The sequence below is a fragment of the Hevea brasiliensis genome, chromosome 6, assembly GCF_030052815.1.
Source record: "Hevea brasiliensis isolate MT/VB/25A 57/8 chromosome 6, ASM3005281v1, whole genome shotgun sequence".
Classification (NCBI taxonomy): domain Eukaryota; kingdom Viridiplantae; phylum Streptophyta; class Magnoliopsida; order Malpighiales; family Euphorbiaceae; genus Hevea; species Hevea brasiliensis.
In genome coordinates this window covers 78,427,739-78,451,528 of record NC_079498.1, presented here as the reverse complement: position 1 = coordinate 78,451,528, position 23,790 = coordinate 78,427,739, and the positions used below count along the sequence as shown (strand labels likewise).

Here is a 23,790-nt window from a genome sequence, read left to right as displayed (position 1 = left end):
TCGGGTCCAAAAACTGGCCGAACCAGAGTTGACCAAATTGACCTAAAATTGACCTAAATTGGTGCCATTTGACCAGCAGTAGTATAGTGACCATAACTTGGTCTACTTAACTCGGATTGACCTAAAATTTTGCCCCGCGTGCAATAAGACATAGATCTACAAGTTTGTAGTTTTGACCGAAACCCGAAAACCGAGGGAACTAGGCCGTCCGGCTAGGTCAAACCAGTATCCCAGAATCCAGCAAGTTGCATTAAAATGCACTAAACAAGGAAACGAGTTTGGCAAAACGTACCAAACCTAAAACCCTATCGAATGTGACATATTAACGACACTAAAACCTAATTTACCTAAAACGCAAGCGAGGGTCGGTATATTAGGTGATTAAGTGAATAATTGAGTTCATTGCATTATTTACCAAACACCATCGATAGAGACAATTTAATTTGATGCTGAAACACTTGAATTGTGTTTCTCGGTTAACAAGGACTCAAAGAAAAGGGAAAGAAATCTTGAGTCGGGACCAGAGACAAATATCGGAGGTTTGTGCACAACAAGCTGTTTCTTTTGAATTATTTTCAATTGAAATAAATATTGACTATTTGTATATTATTGTTTTAAATTGTGGAAATGTGTTTGATGGACACTTATTGATTGAAAAACATTGTGAATGGTTTGAAACTGTGAAAAATTGTTTGAATGATATTGATGGATACTTATTGATTGAAAAGCACTGTAAATGGTTTTTGTGGAAATTGAAGTGAATTACGAATTATGTTGCCATTTTGTGAATGAAATTATAACTTTGGAAATTTATTGGATTCTTACGGATCATTGAATAAAATGTTTGGAATTGTTTTGACTCACAATTGGCATGACACTGATACTATGTTCCTCCTCAAATAATGGGGTGAGTGTGATTATTCCTCCCTCTTTGACTTATCGATGCAGGGTGAGTATGATTATGTTCCTCCTCTTTGACTTCCCACCGAGGTGAGTATGGATGAGTACTCGTTATATAGCTAGCTCCCTCCCTCATGGATTTCGATTAATGGGGTGAGTATGTCTTGTCGTGGTGTACAACACGGCATATATGGAAAAATGTGTGTCATGACCTAAATTGTGTTATTGATTGGAAACATTGTATTGTTCAATTATTTGATCGAATTGTGTTATTGATTTGCAAAACGATATTATTCAATTATTTGATCGAATTGTGTTATTGATTTGCAAAAGCGATATTATTCAATTATTTGATCGAATTGTGTTATTGATTTGCAAAAGCGATATTATTCAATTATTTGATCGAATTGTGTTATTGATTTGCAAAAGCGATATTATTCAGATTATTTGATCAATTGTGTTATTGATTTGCAAAAAGGTATTATTCGATTATTTGATCAAATTGTGCATGAATTGGCAATACGGTATTCTTAAACTATTTGACTAAATTGTGTTATTATGAATTTTGATAATTTGTGAATTGGAGTTTAAATTCCTTATGACATTCATTGTCTTGAATTTAACTATGGTTTTAAGTATCCACTATTGATATGATTTATGAATTGTGATTTAAAATTTGTATTTGGTTAATGTTGTGCACTACTGAGACATTGTCTCAGCGATAGCTTTTTATTGCTGTCGCAGGTAGACAGACAGATAGAGCGTGAGACTAGGTCGCTAGTACCGCCAATGAGAGATTTTTGGGTAAAGTGAGTATACCGCATTTTGTATTTTGTAATGTAATGTATATTCACTGTATGTATATTTTGTTTTTGGTTTTGAGCAGTTGCAAATTCAAATTGTACCTTGAAGTTGTAAATTAATTATGAGTTATTTGACTTGTAAAAATTGTATTATATTTCCTTATCTCAAACTTTGAAAAATTTCTATGGAATTGAGTTGATAAATTGTTGTGTTGAGAAATGTATTGAAGTTGAGATTTGGAAAATTATTGAAGCGCTTTTTACAGGTTTTCTGAAGAACTGTTTTGTCCAAAATACAGATGGCACTCTGCCAAAATTTTTACAGAAATTCCAAATAAACCAAATGAGTTAGTTGTTTCACTTCAGTTCACCAAAGTCTTTAACACCTGTAAATAGTGCTCACCACTGTAAAAGAGGTAAGAAAAGTTTTTAAAATCCCTTGTAGTGTATTTAATGGATTATCAGTAGACGGAGTTGGTAATTCATTAGGTATACTACGGGATCATGTTATGCCTTACAGAGGGGTAGGGTGTGACAAATTAAAAGAAAACAATTGTTAAAGGACCAAATGTAACACCCCTATTTGCATAGCTTGGTATATTTTACTGTTTCGGTAATTGGTGTCAGTCCGGACAATTAAGGGGATTAGAACCACACTTAAGACAACTAGAGAAGCCATAAACACAAATAATTAGTAATGTCCAATTAGTTGAGTATAAATAAGAAAAATAGAACAGAAGAAGTTAAACGAGCCGAGAGTCACAGTGACGGGTGACCTTCTCGGGAACGACTGCGAAGTCATTTTAAACTCAAATTTTGAACCGTAAAAAGTGACGCTGCGGTCCTTAGGACCCTTATAAACACGGTGGAAAAGAGAAAATCACAAAAAAGAACTGTTAAGCCAGTTAAATAATTAGGTCAGGGAGCCAAAAGAAATATTAAATTAATTGCAAACCGGGAAGAACCTGCGAGGGGCAATTTGGTCAATCGATCCCGAGAGCTGACTCCTGACCTAATTATCAAATAAAATCAGAGAAAAGAAAATTTCGTAATCAAGAATTAAATTAAATAACTAATAGAAAAAAAAAAGAAGAGAAAATGAAAAAGGTGTAGGGAGATGACATCATGCATGACATCATGCATGATGCCATAAAGAATATAATTAATAAATTTACTTAAATTGATTTTTGGTCTTCTTAAGACATAAAAGAAAAGAAAAAAAAATAAAACACAAAAGTCTTCTTCAAAAACGTCACTCTCCCTCTCCCACACCAAAACCTCCATTAAAGCTCAATTTTGAGCTTGCATATTATAAGATTTCACCATAGAAAAGTAAGCCACCATAGTTAAAGCTTGTCTAGGCCACTTGAGAAGAAGATTGGTCATCAAAGAAAGAAGAAAAGAAGAAAGAAAATTGGAGAAAAGGGGAGTTAGAAGTTGCTACACAAAGGTTAGTGATTTAAGTTGCAAATGAGTTTATTACTTGTGTTTATAACTTAGTTAACTTAGAAAAATGCTTAAAATGAAATAAAAATTTGTTGAGGGACCATGAATGATTTTCAGCTAGCATGTATATGGGAGTATATTTACATGGTTTGATGGATTTAATTGGGTATATAAACCTTAGTTAGTTGAATGACTGTGGTTAGAGGCACGGAATCAAGTAAATGCATGAGGTTAGTGAATTAGGGTTTGGACATTAGGGTTTAGAGACCAAAAATGTGAAAAACTTATAAATGGTGTCTTTGACCTAATGTGAAGTGAAAAATGGTCATTTGTGACCAAATGATGTGTGTTAGAAGTGTTGGAATTAAAAGCCAATTCGGATTGGATAAGGTCATGTGCTGGCAGCATGACCAAAATTTCCTTTGAGGAACCAAAATGAAATTTTACAAGTCCAATGGATATGGGACTAATTGGGGATGAAAATAGGCACTAAATGACACAATTTTCATTTAGGAAGCCTGCCCAAAAAGTGACTAAAACCTAGTGAACAAAGTGATCGAAGTTGAGAAATCGCAGGCTGCCCTACACAACCTGACCAAATGAACAGTGTTTATTCATTTGGTCATAACTCAAGCTAGGCAGGTCAAAATTACCTGAAATTTTACCAGTAGTTAGATGAGATATAGACCTAAAACTTTAATGAATAACACAAACTCAAATTATGCCATTAACCCAATCAAATTATTGAGCAAATTTGAGTTACTGAATCTGCAAAACTGCAGAATTGCTATATGAACAGTAAAGTTTCAATGGCTATAACTCTCTCTAGAAAACTCCGATTTAGGCGATTCTTGAACCAATGGAAACCTAAGACATAGTAGAACATTTCATATGAAGAAAATTAGACCAAATTATGGACTTAACTTGATCAAATTGCTGAACGAAGTTGAATCAATAAATCTGCAGAACCAAAATTCTGCAGCATGAACAGTAAATGTAATTTGCTTATAACTTGAGCTAAAAAACTCCAATTGGGGTGATTCAAAAAGGAGAATAAACTTAAGACAATAGGGAACATTTTCTATGAAGAAAGTTTTGACAAATTCTAACAGTAAACTGACCAATGAAACAGGACAATTAGGGACACCAAAACTGAAAATTTGGCAATTTTGTCTAAAAGACCTAAGTTTTGAGAAAATGACCAAAACCAACAAGTTTGGTGACCAAAATGTGGTATGTGGGTAAAGTTGGAATTCCCATACCTATTAAGCCTTAGAAAGTCAATAATTTGACTTGAATAGTGTAGTGAATAGTAACCCAAAATACAAAATTTCAATAACGTCGAATTTAGCACGTTAGAGCTAGGTAAAAGTGAAGTTAAATTTATTTTTAGATTTATGCCAAGTTATAGTACTGAAACACTGTGAAATTGTGTGTTTCAGTTGAAAAGAATACTGAGAAAGAACCCGAGGAACCGAGTCAAGGCCAAGAGGCGACTCGCTTGAGGTTTGTGCACAATGTATATTTTTTATAATTATCTTTTGCATAATGTTTTGAATAATGTGAAATATTGAATTATGGCATTCTTATGATGTTTGACTTAAATTGTGAAAGTAATTGTGTATATTTGAAATGACAATGTTTAACAAATTGTTAAGATAAGTTTTGAAACACAGTGTCATGACCATATATTTAAACACCTCACTAGCATGACTAGTGGGGGTAATTATTTTCGAATTTTGATTCCTTCTCTGGAGAAGTGTTGAGGTGTGCCAGTAGAAGAGGATGTGAATGGATATCCATATATTTGAGCTAGCTAGCCTTGTGATGTGATTTCTCTTTTGCCTCTGGCTATTGAGACTATTTGTTTCAATGGGTTTTATGAAATGTGTTTTGATACTTCGAAATGAACTTGGTTTACATTAAAATCTCATAATTCATATTTTGCGTTTAATGTTCATGTTTAGTCAAATTTTTGAATAAATGTGATTTATATTTTGCATAAAGATTATTTTAGTATGTTGTGCACCACTGAGTCCTAATACTCAGCGATAGCTTTTATTGCTGTCGCATATACAGAGACTAGAAGAGCAGCAGACTGAGCTGCTAAGGATTAAATATCATTCTGCTTGAAGTTATCGGGTATAATTTATACCCTAATTGTAAATATTTCTTTTGATGTATGTATTGCATATAAATGTATGGACATGTAATGGGTCTTGAGCAGCTTGTACAAAAATTTGTATGAAGTTTGTAATAAAGTTTAGTTTGTATTTCTTTTGATGTAAATTTTGTAAGAATGTATATAAATTGTTTTGTCTCTAATGAAATATGAGTGGAACTATTTTATTTAATTTAAATGAAATGTATTGCTAGTATTTTGAGGATTATTGAAATTTGAACTTAAGAAATTGATTGAAATGATTGTGGAATTGTTGAAATTGATTGAGTTTGATTGTGAAAGTGAAGTAGTTGTTGAGAAAATATTTTTTTAGAAGTGCTTTTGACAGGTATTTGAAGAACTGGTTTCTCAAAATACAGACAGAACTCTGTCAAAATTTTTATAAAATTTGTGGAAAAATAAAATGGACTAAAAATATTAACTAGATTTACTTTTAATCATATGTTTTAATTACTTATTAGAAAATGCTCACCACTTATCAAAAGTAAGAAAATTGTTTTAAAATCCCTTGTAAGGTACTTAATGAGTTATCGGTAGGTGAAGATCAGTAGTTCATTAGGTATTCTACGGGATCATGGTATGCCTTACAGAGGGGTAAGGTGTGACACCAAATAGGAATTTCGGCCAGTTAGGGTTAGGGTTTGAAATAAATGAGTTTGAGGTGTTTGAATGGTTATTTGAGGTAAATTAGGTGTATAGATCATGAATGTGTACTTTGAATGCATTAGATTGAACTTTATGTAATTAGGGTTTTGAGCATGTGAAGAAATTGGAGAAAAAGTTGAGAATTAGTCAAATGATGTAGTTTGTAACACTCTAGGCAAATCCCACATCGGCAAAACATGGGAGAGATGCTGGGTTTATAAGTTGGAGGTTCGTAACCCCTAGTGATGCGTTTTAAAACCGTGAGGGCTTCAGCCCAGAGCGGACAATATCACTAGTAGGCCGGGCCATTACATTTGTGGTATCAGAGCCGCTCCGCGTGCAACCTTGAGGGATGGTGGGGCAAACCTCAGCGAGGACGCTGAGTCCCATAAGGGGGGTGGATTGTAACACTCTAGGCAAATCCCACATCGGAAAAACACAGGAGAGATGCTGGGTTTATAAGTTGGTGGTTCATAACCCCTAGTGACGCGTTTTAAAACCGTGAGGGCTTCGGCCCAGAGCAGACAATATCACTAGTGGGCCGGGCCATTACATTTGTGGTATCAGAGCTGCTCCACGTGCAACCTTGAGCGATGGTGGGGCAAACCTCAGCGAGGACGCTGAATCCCATAAGGGGGGTGGATTGTAACACTCTAGGCAAATCCCACATCGGCAAAAGACGGGAGAGATGCTGGGTTTATAAGTTGGTGGTTCGTAACCCCTAGTGATGCGTTTTAAAACCATGAGGGCTTCAGCCCAGAGCGGAAAATATCACTAGTGGGCTGGGCCATTACATAGTTGACCTTACTTGAGTTGAGAAATGGTCAATTGTGACCATTTGTGGTGTGTATGAATTATTGGAAACAAGTTTCAATTCGGATTGGTTAGGGTCAGTTTGCAGGCAGCTTGACCTAGGTCCCTTTCAGAGACCAAAACTGAAAATTTACCAACCCAATTGATGTGAGGACAATTGGGAATGAAACTAGACATAAAATGGCACATTTTTTATTTAGGAATCATGCCCAGAAAGTGACCATAACTTAGTGAACAATTAGGCTAAATCTGGAATTGGGCACACTGACTTGTACAAAAATGACCAAATGAATAGTAATTACGTAAATTACCATAACTTGGTCTAGGAAGGTCCAAATGACCTAAATTTTATATGGATAGAAAGCCGAGACATAGCACTACAACTTTCATGAAGAAAACAAACCCAAATTTTGACCATAACCTATCCAATAACTTACCTGCAGTCATTGTACAAAAATTACCAAAATCCAGGAAATGCCCAGAATTCTGGGTAAGACAAAATCTGGTCAGCCACGTTCAAATGGCTATAACTAGGGCAAAAAAACTTCAGATGGAGTGATTCAAAAAGAGAAATAAAGTTAAGACAATAAAGAACAACTTCTATGAAGAAAACTTAGCCAAATTACCATAACAAATTGACCAATGGAACAGTGCAAAATAGGGCACCAAATCTGAAAATTTAGAAGTTTCACCTAAAAAACTTAAAGTTTGAGAAAACAACCAAAACCAACAAATTAGGTAACCAAAATGTGGTATGTGGATGAAATTGAAATTCCTATACCTATTAAACATTAGAAAGTCAACAAATTGACTTAAATAGTATCATGAATAGTAACCTCAAAGTGTAAATTTTAAAGAACATCAAGTTAAGCATATTTAAGTTCGATATAAATATATTTGAATTTAGTTTTGGACTTATGATAAATTATGATACTGAAACACTATGAAACTGTATGTTTCAATTGAAAAGAATACTGGGAAAGAACCCGAGGCATCGAGTTAAGGCCAAGAGGCGACTCGCATAAGGTTTGTGCATAACATAAAAATTGTCTTTAAATTTTCTTTTGCAATTTGTGTGAAAGGAATAATAACTTAATTGTACTAAAAAATTGTGATTGAAAGGAACAATATGCTTTTGACTTAAATTATTGAAAATTTACTTGTATATGTTTGAAATGGCAATAAATGTTTAGTAAATTGCTAAGACAATTTTGAAACCACAGTGTCATGACCATATATTTGAATACCTTACTAGCATGACTAGTGGGAGGAAATAGTTTTGAATTTTGATTCCCTCTCTGACTAAAGTGTTGAGGCGTGTGCCAGTAGAGGAAGAAATTTGAATGGGTACCCATAGTTTGAGCTAGCTAGCCTTGTGATTTCTCATAAGCCTCCGGCTATTGAGACGAGTATTGTTTGGAATAGCATGATATAACTGTGTTTTTATGAAATTAGACTTCCTAAATGAAATTGTTTGGATTAAAAGTTTATAAATCATGTTTTATATCTGTCTTTCATTTTCAGTACTGTATTTGAATAAATGTGATTTGAATTATGCATAAAATATTATTTTAGTATGTTGTGCACCACTGAGTCATAGTACTCAGCAATGACTGTTATTGCTGTTGCATATATAGAGACTAGAAGAGCAGCAGAGTGAGCTGCTAAGGATCTTGGAGCCACCTCCCTAAAGTTTTGTTGGGTATATTTTATACTCTGATCGTAATATTTATTTTGGTATATGTAATTATATGTACATGTATAAACTGGTCATGAGCAGTTGTATAGAGTTTGTGTTACACCTTATCCCTCTGTAAGGCATAACATGATCCCGTAGAATACCAAATGAACTACCGAACTTCACCTACCGATAACTCATTAAGTACCCTACAAGGTATTTTAAAACAATTTTCTTATTTTTATAAGTGGTGAGCATTTCTAAATAGATATTAAAATCATTTATTCAAAGTTTTAAAACTAGTAAAATTTTTGTCCCATTTTATTTTTTCGCAATTTTTATAGAAATTTCGGCAAAGTGCCGTCTGTATTTTGAGAAAACAGTTCTTCAAATTCCTGTAAAAAGCACTTCCAAAGATTTTTCTCAACAACTTCATCAATTCAACATCCATCCCAATCAATTTTAACATCATTTCTCAATTTTCAAAATTCAACATCATCAAATAATATAATTTAATTTCATTCAATTTGAAACAAAATATTTCCATTCATATCTCAATAAAGATAAAACAATTTAGATACATCATTCTAAATATTTACTTTAGGAAAAATTCAAACCAAAATTTATTACAAGCTTTATACAACTGCCCATGACCATTTCCTACATTTACATGCATTACATACATCAAAATAATTTTTACAATTAGGGTATAAAATATACTCGATAAACTTCAGAGTAGGTAGCTCCTCAATCCTCAACAGCTCACTCTGCTGCTCCTCTAGTCTCTATATCTACGACAGCAATAACAGCCATCACTGAGTGCTAGGACTCAGTGGTGCACAACATACTAAAATAACCTTTATGCAAAATTTACATCATACTTTATTCAAAAATTAAACTGAACATAAAATATAAATTCAAAACATGATTTATAAGATTTTAATCCAAATAATTTCATTTCGAAAGTCTCAAAACAAATTTTATAAAAACACACAGTTATATCATGCCATTCCAGACAAATATCATCTCAGTAGCCAAAGGCTAAGGAGAAGTTACAACACAAGGCTAGCTAGCTCAAATATATGGGAACCCATTCTTTTTCTTCTTCTACTGGCACACACCTCAACACTTCAGCTAGAGAAAGAATCAAAATTCGAAACTAATTTCCCCCACTAGTCATGCTAGTGAGGTATTCAAATATATGGTCATGACACTGTGGTTTCAAAACTATCTTAACAATATACTAAACATTTGATGCCATTTTAAATATATACAATTAAACTTTCAACAATTTAAATTAAAAGCATAATAAACATTTCAAGACAATGATATCACAATTCAAAATTTCAATTCATTCAAAACGATGTGCATAAGAAAATTTACAAAAATTCTATGATGTGCACAAACCTTATACGAGTAGCCTCTTAGCCTTGACTCAACACCTCGAGTTCTTTTCCGGTATTCTTTTCCACTGAAATACACAGTTTCACAGTGTTTTAGTATCATAACTTATCATAAATCCAAAAATAAATTCAAATTTACTTTTACCTAGCTTTAATATGCTAAACTCGGCGTTCTTTAAAATTTGTGTTTCGGGATTACTATTCACTATACTATTCAAGTTAATTTGTTGACTTTCTAAGGCTTAATAAGTATGAAAATTCTAATTTCACTCACATACCACATTATGGTTACCTAATTTGTTTGTTTTGGTTGTTTACTCAAATTTTAAGTCTTTTAGGTAAATTTGTAAATTTTCAGTTTTGGTGTCCTATGTTGCACAGTTCCATTGGTCATGTTGCTGTTAGAATTTGGCTAAGTTTTCTTCATAGAAATTGTTCCTTATTGTCTTAACTTTATTCTCCTTTTTGAATCACTCCAATTGGAGTTTTGTAGCTCAATTTATAGCCATTTGAATCATGGCTGCCGGATTAGTCTAACCCAGATTTTCTAAGCACTAATTTAGTTCTGGCAGTTTTAGATCACTAAATTTTGGTGCTACATGACTTGGTTAAGGGAATAATTTGGACTTGTGTTCTTCATGAAAGTTGTAGGTCTATATCTCAGCTTTCTACTGGCAAAATTTCAGGTCTTTTAGACCTACCTAGCTCAAGTTATGGCCAAATGAACAGTGTGAACAGTGTCTGTTCACACTGTTCATTTGGTCATTTTTGTACAGGTCAGTTTGCCTAATCCAGATTTGGCCAATTTGTTCACTGAGTTATGGTCACTTTCTGGGCATGATTCCTAAATGAAAAATGTGCCATTTTGTGTCTAGTTTCATTCCCAATTGGCCTCACACCAATTGGGTTGGTAAATTTTTAGTTTTGGTCCCTGAAAGGGACCTAGGTCATGCTGCTTGCAGAATGACCATAACCAATCCGAATTTAAACTTAATTCCAACACTTCCTACACACAACAATTGGTTATACATGACTATTTTTCAAATTAAGTAAGGTCAGCCACATCATTAAACTAATTCTCACATTTTTCTCTCCTAAACCCTAAGTGCCAAAACCCTAATTTTCATGCTTAGCTCAATTAGTAAAATCTAAATGCATAATTAGTACCTACACACTCAATTGCACTTAACTATTTCTTTATTTTCATCAAAATCACTCAACCCTAGTTCACTACCTCTAGGCTGAAATTCATGTAGGTAGGGGTGTGCTTGCTTTTGTTCATTTTCATTTTTTTTTCTTAAATTCAAGATTTACTTAACTATATACACATGAATTAAAAAAGAGATTTTAAAGCAACACTAACCTTTTTATATGTCTATTCTCCCTTCTTAAGTTGTCAATAGCTAAATCAAGGGTCAAGGATAAGGTTTTCTTAAGAATTCTTAGGAAACTTATGGCTAATTTAGGGTTTATGGAGCTTGGGTTGGCTTCATCAATGGTGGAGAAATGAAGGAAGAGAGAGAGAAGTGAGAAGGTGCTACGGTTAAAGGAAGAAGAAGAGTGAAAATTGTTTTTCAATTTTTGATTTTATCTCTTTTCTTTGACTTGTCAAATTTTAATTAAATATAATTTATTTGTGATGTCATAGCTTATGTCATTTTGATGATGTCACTAATGTAATTTCTTTTTTTTTTCTTTTTCTTTTTCCATTCTTCTTTAATTTAATTCTTGATCCTGAAATTTTCTTTTCTCTGATTTTATTGGACAGTTAGGTCAGGAGTTAGCTCTCGGGGTAAATTGACCAAATTGCCCCTCGCCGGTTTGATCCGGTTTGCAAATAATTTAATATTTGTTTCAGATCCCTGACCTAATTATTTGATCGGCTTAACAATTCTTTTTCATGATTTTCTCTTTTCCATTGTGTTCGCAATAGTCCTAAGGACCGCGACGTCACATTTTACGATTCGAAATTTGAGCTTAAATCGACTTCGCAGTCCTTCCCGAGAAGGTCACCCATCGCTGTAACTCTCCGCTCATTTAACCTCTTATGTTCTGTTTTTCTTATTTATACTTAACTAATTGACAATTACTGATTATTTGTGTTCAGGGCTTATCTAGTTGTCTTAGGTGTGGTTCTAATCCCCTTATTTGTCCGGACCAACTCTGGTCACCGGAACAGTAAAATATACCAGGCTATACAAATAAGGGTGTTACAATTAAAAGTCCCTTAGGCAAATCCTACATCGGCAAAGCACGGAGTTGGTCTTGGGTTCAAAAAGTAATGATATATAAAATGGGGGAACTAATCACTAGAGGCGCCTTTTGGTGGAATGGCCTGGAGAGTTGGAAGAACTCCAGGGTTAAGCGTGCTCGCTTGAGAGAAATCTTAGGATGGGTGACCTCCTGGGAAGTTCTCCATTCCACCTATAGGAAAAAACCGTGAGGCTTATGGCCAAAGCGGACAATTCCTCTAGTGGTTGGAGCCCGATCGTTACAATTGATGTCAGAGCCACTCGCGTGTTCTCTTGGGCGATGGTGGGGCAAACCTTAGCGAGGACGCTGAGTCCCGAAAGGGGGGGGGGAGAAAGGGCCCTTAGGCAAATCCCACATCGGCAAAGCACAGAGTTGGTCTTGGGTTCAAAAAGTAATGATATATTAAATGGGAGAACTAATCACTAGAGGTGCCTTTTAGAGGAATGGCCTGGAGAGTTGGAAGAACTCTAGGGTTAAACGTGCTCGCTTGAGAGAAATCCTAGGATGGGTGACCTCCTGGGAAGTTCTTCATTCCACCTATGGGACAAAACCGTGAGGCTTATGGCCAAAGCGGATAATTCCTCTAGTGGTTGGAGCCCGACCATTACAGTTTGTAATTAAATTAGTTTGGATTTTCTCATGTATATTTGAATGATGGATGTAATTTGATTTTACTTTAATGAAAAATAAATGGAATTATTGAGTATTATTTTAGATGACAATTGAATTAAAATATTGATTGAATTTTGGAGTTTGGGAAAATTTGATGTTGAGTTTGTTGTGGTAGTGTTTGATTTGATGAAATGAGATATTGGAAGTGTTTTTATAGGTTTTTAAATAACTATTTTCTTAAAATACAGACGGCATTTTGCCAAAATTTTTCTAAAAATTTGCGGACAAATAAAAATGGACAAAAATTTTAACTAGCTTTTAAACTTCTATTAAATGTAAGAAAATGCTCACCACTTCCAAAAAGTAAGAAAATGGTTTTAAAATCCCTTGTAGGGTACTTAATAAGTTATCGGTAGGTGAAGTTTGATAGTTCATTAGGTATTCTACGGGATCATGTTATGCCTTACAGAGGGGTAAGATGTGACAAATAGAATATCCACAATAAACTAAAGGGCATCTTTCCTATAAATTAAACACTTTAATTAATATGAAATATGAAATTCCCATTAATTAGGAATTAATTGTTTACAAAATATTATAACACAATATGGCTCTAGGGCATACTATACTAACAATAAAAACCTAACTTTATGAGCCTAGGAAGTATAGAATTAAGGGTAAAGGTTCTTAGAATGTTTTTATTGAGTCTTTAATAAAGAGTTCATGTGTTTTGTGGTTTCACCACTTGTTCAGAGTTGGTGATCAAAGCCTAAAGAAGTCAAGCCCTAAGTTAGTCTGGTGTCAGAGAACCCTAGGAAACACACAATAAAGTTAATATCTACATGCTAGAACAAGGGGGTAAGACTGTTTGATAAGTTCTATACGAGGTAAGTATATATTGCTTAATTAAATTTCAAATGCCTTTATTTATTAAAATTATTACTTTAAGCATAATCATGCATCATGAAAATGCATTGATATTAGGGTGTAACGCATTAGAACCATACTTTGTTGCAATTGCATAATATTTATGATGTGAGATAGTTTATGGATGATCCACTGACTCCCAAATAGTATATGAGATCATGTGTTGTTATCCTATGTATGTTTCAAATCTAAAAGGCCAGGTGAGGACCCTATGAGGCTCCCAGTACATGATACATATCATGTTTAAAGAGGAAGCCTTGAAGAGCTTCTGTATGAGCCAGACACATTCATTATGTCAAGAAGAAGTCCCAAAGAGCCATCATATGAACCAGGCATGTTGGTTTATAGCCTAGACACTAGTGACATGACTACCATGTTTGCAAATATTTGAGATTTGTTGCATTCATGTGATTAACACACTCATGCGTATGAAATGGAAATGAGTATATATATGTTTTAAGTAGTTTATGCTTATTGAGCCTCCAGCTCACCCTCCCAAACCAATGTAGGTTTTGTAGGTAGCAAATGAGCAACGATGGAGGAAGGCTTTGGCAGTTATAAATATAGCTCATGTAATAATAGTAAACTACTTATGTCTATTTGTATAATAGTAGGTTTAAGTATGTCAATGTCTCCTGTATTGTAATTATGCAATGTTAAGGTATGAGATAGCCTAGTGGATGTACATATATATGTAAGGTTAATGTGGGCATGTGAATCTAATATATGTTAGGATGTGAAAGTGACTACCAATAAGACTGAATGGTTACATAAGTAAGTGCGCTATTCTCCCTAAAAGAGCATAATAAATACATGAAGCATAAAACATAACCTTGTAAGCATGTTTAATAAGTGAGTGTAAGAAGGGAATGATTAGTTCCCTAATTGCATATAGAAGTTGGTAGAGAAATGGCAAAGAAAAAAGAGAAAGAATAACTTGTTAAGTTATATCCTTAACTTTACAAAATAATTATGTTGGTTAAATGAGATGACTCATAAAAGTATGTGGTAATGAATAAATTAATAAAGCACGTAATGTCCTTTTGATCACACTAAACAAGAAATATATGTAAAGAAAGTCTACTAGGGTAAGCAAATGCCCTCTTATGTATTTTAAATACTAAAGGTGGACTTAAAGATAAAATGAAAAGGAAAATGGAAAGCAAAGTGATGTTTAGTATGGTTAATAGAATGTTGTTAAAGTTAAATAATAACGTTATGTAACATTGTTCTTTTAAAGGAACACTTTCAAAGTTAATGTATCAAAGTTCTAAATAGCAATAAGAGAAATAAGATAATGAGTATGCTCTTCCTAGGTAAACAATTCTAAGTAACCCTTTGGTTGACTAGAGAAAGTCCAATGGTTCTTACTAGTTTTACAAGGGGTGTAGAAAGAACTTAGCTTTGCTCAAGCAAAGCAAAGTGAAAAGGACAAAGTAAATTAAGATAAGAATGAAAAAATAAATTTCTGCATAATGCACTTAAAGTGTAAGCTCTTTCTATTGAGTTTGAGTCCCTTTGACTTTTATAAGAGTTCTAAATAGTTTAGTGGGCCCTTGTCAAGTAAAAGTTATAGTTTTGGCCTTGCTACGGGTATGAAAACCTTGTGCTAACCTGTTGGCTAGCGCCAATGATGACTCCCTAATTGGGTTATGACAATGCAGTTTCTAAAAGCACAACTTGTATTGTTTTTAGAACAACTTTCACAATCTAAAACCATGCTCAAAGAACTAAAAAAAAAAAAAATTAATGATGATATTAATGTGGTGAGAGACCCAAGAAAAGCAAATTTAGATCCTTTTTCTCTACTTCAGATAGAGAATTAAGGCATATGAATATGCAACATGGTGCTCTGACTTTAGACAAGGGTCAAATCTCACCTTATCATGATGTTGTTTTAACATTGGAAGTGGGAAGAAAATCTTTGACTCATTTTATTGATCAATTAGTGAAGCAAATTGTAGAAGATCAGAACAAGTATAAAGAATCCATTTAATCATCAAGTTGTTGATTCAATTTTGTTGTGTAATAGCTCAAGGTGAAATTCTTTCTCTCCTCATCTATCATTCTTTCTAGGTTTTCAATGGATGCTCTCTGTTATCTCATGGAACTCAAAAGAGGCATATGAGGTATCAAAAAGAAATCTAATTTGAAGAGCTTGATTGTTTGGACTTAAGGTTGATGCAGCGTCTAGAGACAAAAAGTGAATTTTAGGTCATTTTCCACTATTTGCAGAAATGTGGCATTTATGATTTCAGTTGGTTAGCAATTGAATCGGTTGGAAGTTCGGGAGGCATCATGGTGTTTTGGATAAGGGTTCCTTTGTCGTTCTAGTTGCAAAACATTTAAAAGATGGATTTTACTATTAGGATCTATATCTCCTAGTAGTGGCATTGCTTTTATAGGGGATTTCATTTATGGGCCCCGTGAATGCCAAGAGCAAGAATATATTTGGGATGACATATCACAATATTTGATTTCTATTGGGAAAGTCCCTTTACTACTCGTTAAGGTATTTAATTAAGTCTTGATTCTCTCTGGCAGGAAGAACGGTTTTAGGTGAAATGAACTAAGGATTTCATGGTCGTCTTGTTGGGGACTGGTTGGATACGTTGGGATCATACCCATTCTAGCCAATTTCACTAGTAAAAGCCTTGATGCATCACTGTTGGGTGTAAAGGCAGATCAAATATATGAGCTGTGACACCCCTTACCCGACTACAGTGTAGCCGAGCAAGTTATGCCACTCAGTGTGCCGAGCACTCTATTTTATCTTAATTCATTTTTATTCTTCCTTTTTAAATATAACTTGTGAAATATAGTTTATTTAAGCCATTTATCAAAATTATTATTTATTTGGGGGTTCCGAAAATTTTAAAGAAAATCCGGCGGAGTACCGGCTAAAAATGGAGAAAACAGTTCTTCGGAACCTGTGAAAAACACTTCCAATATTCACATTCAATCATTTCCAAACTCCAATATCAAAATCTCATCAATATTTCTCAATTTCAGTTCTCAACATTTGTCAACCATTCATTTTCTCAATCATTCATCTCATTTGATCCATTTGCATCACATGTGATAATCATATATAAATTACAGATAAACATTCACTTTTCCATTTACAAACACAATTCTCATTATTTACATGAATATCAAAATATATTACATAAGTTCAAATACATATGAGAAAATAAAATCAATTACACAATACCAAAATGACATCTAGCGTCCTACCAATGCACTGCTAACAGTGAGGTGACACAGACACTATGCAGAACTGTGAACTGCCTTACCGAATCTGTGGTCTATTGGCGCTCTGTCCAATCTTCAGTACCTACGCGTTGCAAAAGCGACGCGCTAAGCATAAAGCTTAGTGGTGCAAATAATAAAATAGAAAGAAATAATATGCAACATAAAAATCATAATTTCTTAGCCATTGTGTTTATAAGAACTGAATAATTACCAACTTAGTGTTTAGTCGAGGGCTAATTACGTTTTATGATATTAACTTCTTCATGAATTTTAAGTTTTCATTGTATTCTATCGTAATCATTCCTGATATTTAGTTTTCGTATTTTCTTTAACAATCAGTTCAATTACAGTTATACTTTTCTATGCCCAAGTAACCTATACAAATTGACCGGACTGGATAAACGGGTAAACTAGCACTGGGTACCGTGTACTCGCCGTCACACCATCGGTCACAATGTGTCTCCGGCAGGTAAACAGAATGGCTAATAAGCCATATAAACAATAAGGCATAAAGCCAAGTAAAACATCATAAACAGTATAGCCATAGGCTATCACATCACAGAATGGCAATGAAGCCATATATCATACGCAGTACTGCTATCAGAACCCTATTGGCATGCCAACCTATCCAAACCAATCACATTAGGCCTACTAGGGCATTTGAAACTTTTAAATTCTTCAATTTGTAAATTTCAAATTTTTAGTGTCACTATTCATCTTATTGGTCAACAAAAATGTTGACTTTTAGAATAAAAATATGCACATTGACTTTGGCACTCCCAACATACCACATTTTGTGTTTAAAACTTGTTAGTTTTGGTCACTTTCTTAAAGCTTAGGTCATTTTGGCAAAATTGCCAATTTTTGGTTTTGGTGTCACTATTCACCTCATTGGTCAACAAAAATGTTGACTTTTGGATAGAAAATAGGTGTATTGGTTTTAACACCCCAAACATACCACATTTTGTATTTAAAACTTGTTGGTATTGGTTGCCAATACCATTTCTAAGCTTAATGCTAATTGAACAAAATTTTCAGATTTGGTGCTTCATCTTTATTGTTCCATTTGATATTTCTACAGTGGGAATTTGAGGAAATGGTAAACATGAAAGTTGTTCCTTATTTTGTCTAGTTGAATTTCTTTTTTTGAATCACTCAATTTGGAGTTTTGTAGCTCAAGTTATGGCCAAAATAAGTTTACTGTTCACGTGCACTGTTCATGCTGAGATTTTGGGTGTAGCAGATTTTTTGTCCAACTTTGGTCAGTAATTTGATCAAGTTAAGTTTATAATTTGGTCTAACTTTCTTCTTATGAAATGTTCTACCATACCTTAGGTTTCCATCGGTTCAAGAATCGCCTAAATCCGAGTTTTCTAGAGAGAGTTATAGCCATCCAAACATTACTGCTCAAATCAAAATCTGCAGAGTTGCAGGTTTAAACAGTAACTGTGACTGCCATTTGGGTTAGGTTCTGGTCATAATTTGGGGTAGGTTTCTTCATGAAAGTTGTTTGTCTATGTCTTAACTTTTTGCTGTAAAACTTTCAGGTTAATTGACCAAATCTACAGTGAGTTATGGCCAAATGAACAGTTACTATTCATTTGGTCAATTCTGCAGAGGCAGTTTCAGGGTATCCGGATTGGGGCCAAGTTTTGGTCCTGTTGCTTTGGTCTTTTGGGCATAGTTTCTTCAGAAAAAATGTGCCATTATAAGCCTAGTTTCATGTCCAATTGGCCAAACACCAATTGGACTAACACAGCCCAAGTTATGGCAGTGCAAAGGGACTGAATTTTCAGTCCCTATGCTGCTGTCCTAGGGCAGATTTCACTTTCACTTTACCATACTATTTTTCAGTTCTAATTATGGTCAACATACCTAAAATGGTCACTAATTGACCATTAAAATGTGCTCTAACAATTTCCTAAGCCAAATCAATTTTTCACTCCCCAAAACCCTAATTCAAATCCATAATTTATTCCATTTACCTTAGTTAGCTACTAAGGCATTACTCATATGTTTATAACTTCAAATATGGTTTCTAATTCACTTCAAGCTCATCAAAACATTCCTACATATTCTTTTACTAGGGCAGCCAAAATTCAAGTGTTCATACACAAGGTTTTTTTGTTCATTTAAACTACAAGTCTTACTAAGTTCAAGTCCAAAATCATGAAATTTAAGAGTTTTATGTTTATAGTTGCACTAACCTCAACTTGAAGAATCTCCAAGCTTGCCAACTTTAATTTCTCTTCTCCCTTTTGCTCCCAAACACCTTAGCAAACTTCTAGAATAAATTTTTGTGTTGAGAACTTGAGGAAATATGGTGGGAGTTTAGGGCTTCATGAGCTTGCCAAGCTCATCAATGGAGGGAGGAAAGGAGAGGGTTACGTTTTCATGAAGGAGAAGAAGGAGCTGCTCACGTTTTTTTTAACTCCTTTAGTCTTTATTTATGTCTTTTATTTGTTAGTCAATTGATGGCTTAATTTGTGATTGGTCAAAATTTTTAAATGATGTCATTTTTGCATTATTTTGCATTTTCTTTTCTTTTCTTTCACTACTCATTTCAAATTTCATTTCTAGTAATGTTTATTCATATTTTATGTTATATTAATTATTTACTCAACTGAACAAGTCGGCCAAAAATCACCTCTGAAGGCGAAATGACCAAAATGCCCTCCGTTTGGCTTAACGGGTCAAAATTGTCTGTACCGATTGAAAAATTTTTCTAGGTATTTTCTTGGCATTCTAATGCCATGGGAACCTCAATAACCCTTCTCTGGAGTCCCAATAATTATTTTATGAATTTTCTCTCGGGTCTAGGGCTCCTCGTTGCGAGAACCGCAACTTCCTCCAGGTTACCCATCGCTTGGGCACCGGCTCATTTGACTTAGTTGTATTTTATTTCTAAAATTTTTACTAAATTTTTCTCATCAATATTTGAGTTAATTATGGTTCCTCACTTTAGTTTAAATATTTTTCCGGACGTTCTAGCTGTCCGGACCGACACCGGTCACCGAATAAAGAGAATGTACGAGTTGCTACGGTGAGGGTTTTATAACTCTTCCACTCTAATTTAAATTTCGTCCTCGAAATTTACCTGACTTAAGTAATCGAGGAGTTGCTACCTCCTTGTTTCTTCACTTCCTTGTATCGCCTCATCAGTGTCTGGGTTTGGCTCTTCCTGAGCTTCCATAGCATATACTTGTGGTGCCACCCTGACTTCGGGCTTTTCAACTGTCTCAGAAACAATCTTCTGTGTAATGTCAGCCTTTTCTGCTCTACCCGATCTTTTACCTCTTTGAACTATAGGGGAAGGTCTATCAACTTGTACCGGAGCTATTGAACCACTCCTCTGAGGGCAATCTCTTATGAAATGATCCGTAGCCTCACATTTGAAACACTCTCCGCTAACGAATGACACTCCCTCTCGTGTCTTCTACCACAATGCATACATTCAGGCTTTGGGGTTGATCCCCTTGTTATTGTGCCCGGAGAACTAGCTATAGATATCCCAATCTGGCCTCTGTGGCCCTGTGTCTGATCTTGTGAACCAGAACCCTTAAACTTCTTACTATCAGTCGGTATACTTGACTGTCCTGGTCCAAATTCCCTCTTACGCTGCCTATCTATTCTATTTTGTTCATTTACTCTCACTTTCTCCACTTTTAATGCAGCTTCCACTAACTTAGTGAAGTCAGTGATTCCCAAGGCAGTGAGCTGGATCTTGATGTTGTCATTTAGTCCCTCTTCAAATCTCTTGCATCTTTCAGCTTCATTAGGGACTATCTCCCTTCCATAACGGCTCAATCGGACGAATTCCTTCTCATACTCAGCCACTGACAGCTGTCTCTGCCTCAGATTAATAAATTCCCTTCTTCTCTCTTCTAGGTATACAGTACCCACATATTTCTTCTTAAATTCTGAGAGAAAGAAGTCCCAAGTTACAGCTTCTGGCTGCACTTCACTGGACACAGTGTCCCACCACTCATAAGCATCATCTTGCAACAAAGATATGGCAGCTTCCAGGTTTTGCTCTGGAGTGCAGTGGAGTTGTTTTAAGACTCTGCCTGTTCTATTCAACCAATTCTCGGCTGCCACCGAGTCATCTTCTCTCTTGCCATAAAAATCCACCGCCCCAAACTTTCTTAGCCTTTCCAAGTGTGATTTCTGCTGTGGAGCTGGTGGTGGTGGTGGTGGTGCTGGCATTACCCCGGCCATTTGTCTAAAGAAGTCGGCCATTTGTTGGAACATGGCCTGTGGAGGCCGAAAGCAGCTCGCTTGAGTGGCGGCAGATTCTCTCATGCCCCAGCCTCACTTCTTTGGTGGAGCATGACTCTCCACTTCCTCCTCGACTGCTCTCTGAGATGAAGGGTCCATATCCTATTCAAAATAAGAAAAACAAACAGATCTGCATTAGTGTCACCTCGACTCTTACAAATGCAATGCATGGTATAGACTCGATCTAGGACCAGAAACGCCTAAACCGTGCTCTGATACCACTAAATGTGACACCCCTTACCCGACTACAGTGTAGCCGAGCAAGTTATGCCACTCAGTGTGCCGAGCACTCTATTTTATCTTAATTCATTTTTATTCTTCCTTTTTAAATATAACTTGTGAAATATAGTTTATTTAAGCCATTTATCAAAATTATTATTTATTTGGGGGTTCTGAAAATTTTAAAGAAAATCCGGCGGAGTACCGGCTAAAAATGGAGAAAACAGTTCTTCGGAACCTGTGAAAAACACTTCCAATATTCACATTCAATCATTTCCAAACTCCAATATCAAAATCTCATCAATATTTCTCAATTTCAGTTCTCAACATTTGTCAACCATTCATTTTCTCAATCATTCATCTCATTTGATCCATTTGCATCACATGTGATAATCATATATAAATTACAGATAAACATTCACTTTTCCATTTACAAACACAATTCTCATTATTTACATGAATATCAAAATATATTACATAAGTTCAAATACATATGAGAAAATAAAATCAATTACAAAATACCAAAATGACATCTAGCGTCCTACCAATGCATCACGACGGTGAGGTGACACGCACACTATGCGTAATCGTGAACCGCTTTATCAATCTGTGGTCTATTGGCGCTCTGTCCAATCTTCAGTACCTACGCGTTGCAAAAGCGACGCGCTAAGCATAAAGCTTAGTGGTGCAAATAATAAAATAGAAAGAAATAATATGCAACATAAAAATCATAATTTCTTAGCCATTGCGTTCATAAGAACTGAATAATTACCAACTTAGTGTTTAGTCGAGGGCTAATTATGTTTTATGATATTAACTTCTTCATGAATTTTAAGTTTTCATTGTATTCTATCGTAATCATTCCTGATATTTAGTTTTCGTATTTTCTTTAACAATCAGTTCAATTACAGTTATACTTTTCCATGCCCAAGTAACCTATACAAATTGACCGGACTGGATAAACGGGTAAACTAGCACTGGGTACCGTGTACTCGGCCGTCACACCATCGGTCACAATGTGTCTCCAGTGCAAAACAGAATGGCTAATAAGCCATATAAACAATAAGGCATAAAGCCAAGTAAAACATCATAATCAGTATAGCCATAGGCTATCACATCACAGAATGGCAATGAAGCCATATATCATACGCAGTACTGCTATCAGAACCCTATTTGTAACGATCGGGAACCAGCCACTAGAGGAATTGTCCGCTTTGGCCATAAGCCTCACGGTTTTGTCCCATAGGTGGAATGGAGAACTTCCCAGGAGGTCACCCATCCTAGGATTTCTCTCAAACGAGCACGTTTAACCCTGGAGTTCTTCCAACTCTCCAGGCCGTTCCACCAAAAGGCGCCTCTAGTGATTAGTTCCCCCATCTTATATATCATTACTTTTGAGCCCAAGACCATCTCCGTGCTTTGCCGATGTGGGATTTGCCTAAGGGATCATCCTTTCGCAGGACCTTTTTCCCCCCCTTTCGGGACTCAGCGTCCTCGCTGAGGTTTGCCCCACATCGCCCAAGAGGACACGCGAGCGGCTCTGATACCAATTGTAACGATCGGGAACCAGCCACTAGAGGAATTGTCCGCTTTGGCCATAAGCCTCACGGTTTTGTCCCATAGGTGGAATGGAGAACTTCCCAGGAGGTCACCCATCCTAGGATTTCTCTCAAACGAGCACGTTTAACCCTGGAGTTCTTCCAACTCTCCAGGCCATTCCACCAAAAGGCGCCTCTAGTGATTAGTTCCCCCATCTTATATATCATTACTTTTGAACCCAAGACCATCTCCGTGCTTTGCCGATGTGGGATTTGCCTAAGGGATCATCCTTTCGCAGGACCTTTATTTGGACCATTTCTCGATTTGTGCGTGTCATCCTTGCGCAGGGGCCATGCTAATCTTCTCTGTATCGTTCCAATTTTATGCGCCTTTTGGTGGAACGGCCTGGAGAGTTGGAAGAACTCCAGGGTTAAACGTGCTCGTTTGAGAGCAATCCTGGGATGGGTGACCTCCTGGGAAGTGCTCCATTCCACCTATGGGACAAAACCGTGAGGCTCATGGCCAAAGCGGACAATTCCTCTAATGGCTGGTTCCCAATCATTACACTATTGGCATGCCAACCTATCCAAACCAATCACATTAGGCCTACTAGGGCATTTGAAACTTTTAAATTCTTCAATTTGTAAATTTCAAATTTTTAGTGTCACTATTCATCTTATTGGTCAACAAAAATGTTGACTTTTAGAATAAAAATATGCACATTGACTTTGCCACTCCCAACATACCACATTTTGTGTTTAAAACTTGTTAGTTTTGGTCACTTTCTCAAAGCTTAGGTCATTTTGGCAAAATTGCCAATTTTTGGTTTTGGTGTCA

The 23,790-nt window shown here is 35.5% G+C and overlaps 1 non-coding gene across 1 annotated transcript; it reads right to left on the bottom strand.

Moving 5' to 3' along the window:
* Positions 1-23,254: 23,254 nt before the first annotated feature.
* On the bottom strand, positions 23,255-23,358 carry LOC131181027 (U6 spliceosomal RNA). The gene has a single exon (XR_009149656.1). It is a non-coding gene; the product is annotated as a U6 spliceosomal RNA (small nuclear RNA).
* Positions 23,359-23,790: the final 432 nt, after the last annotated feature.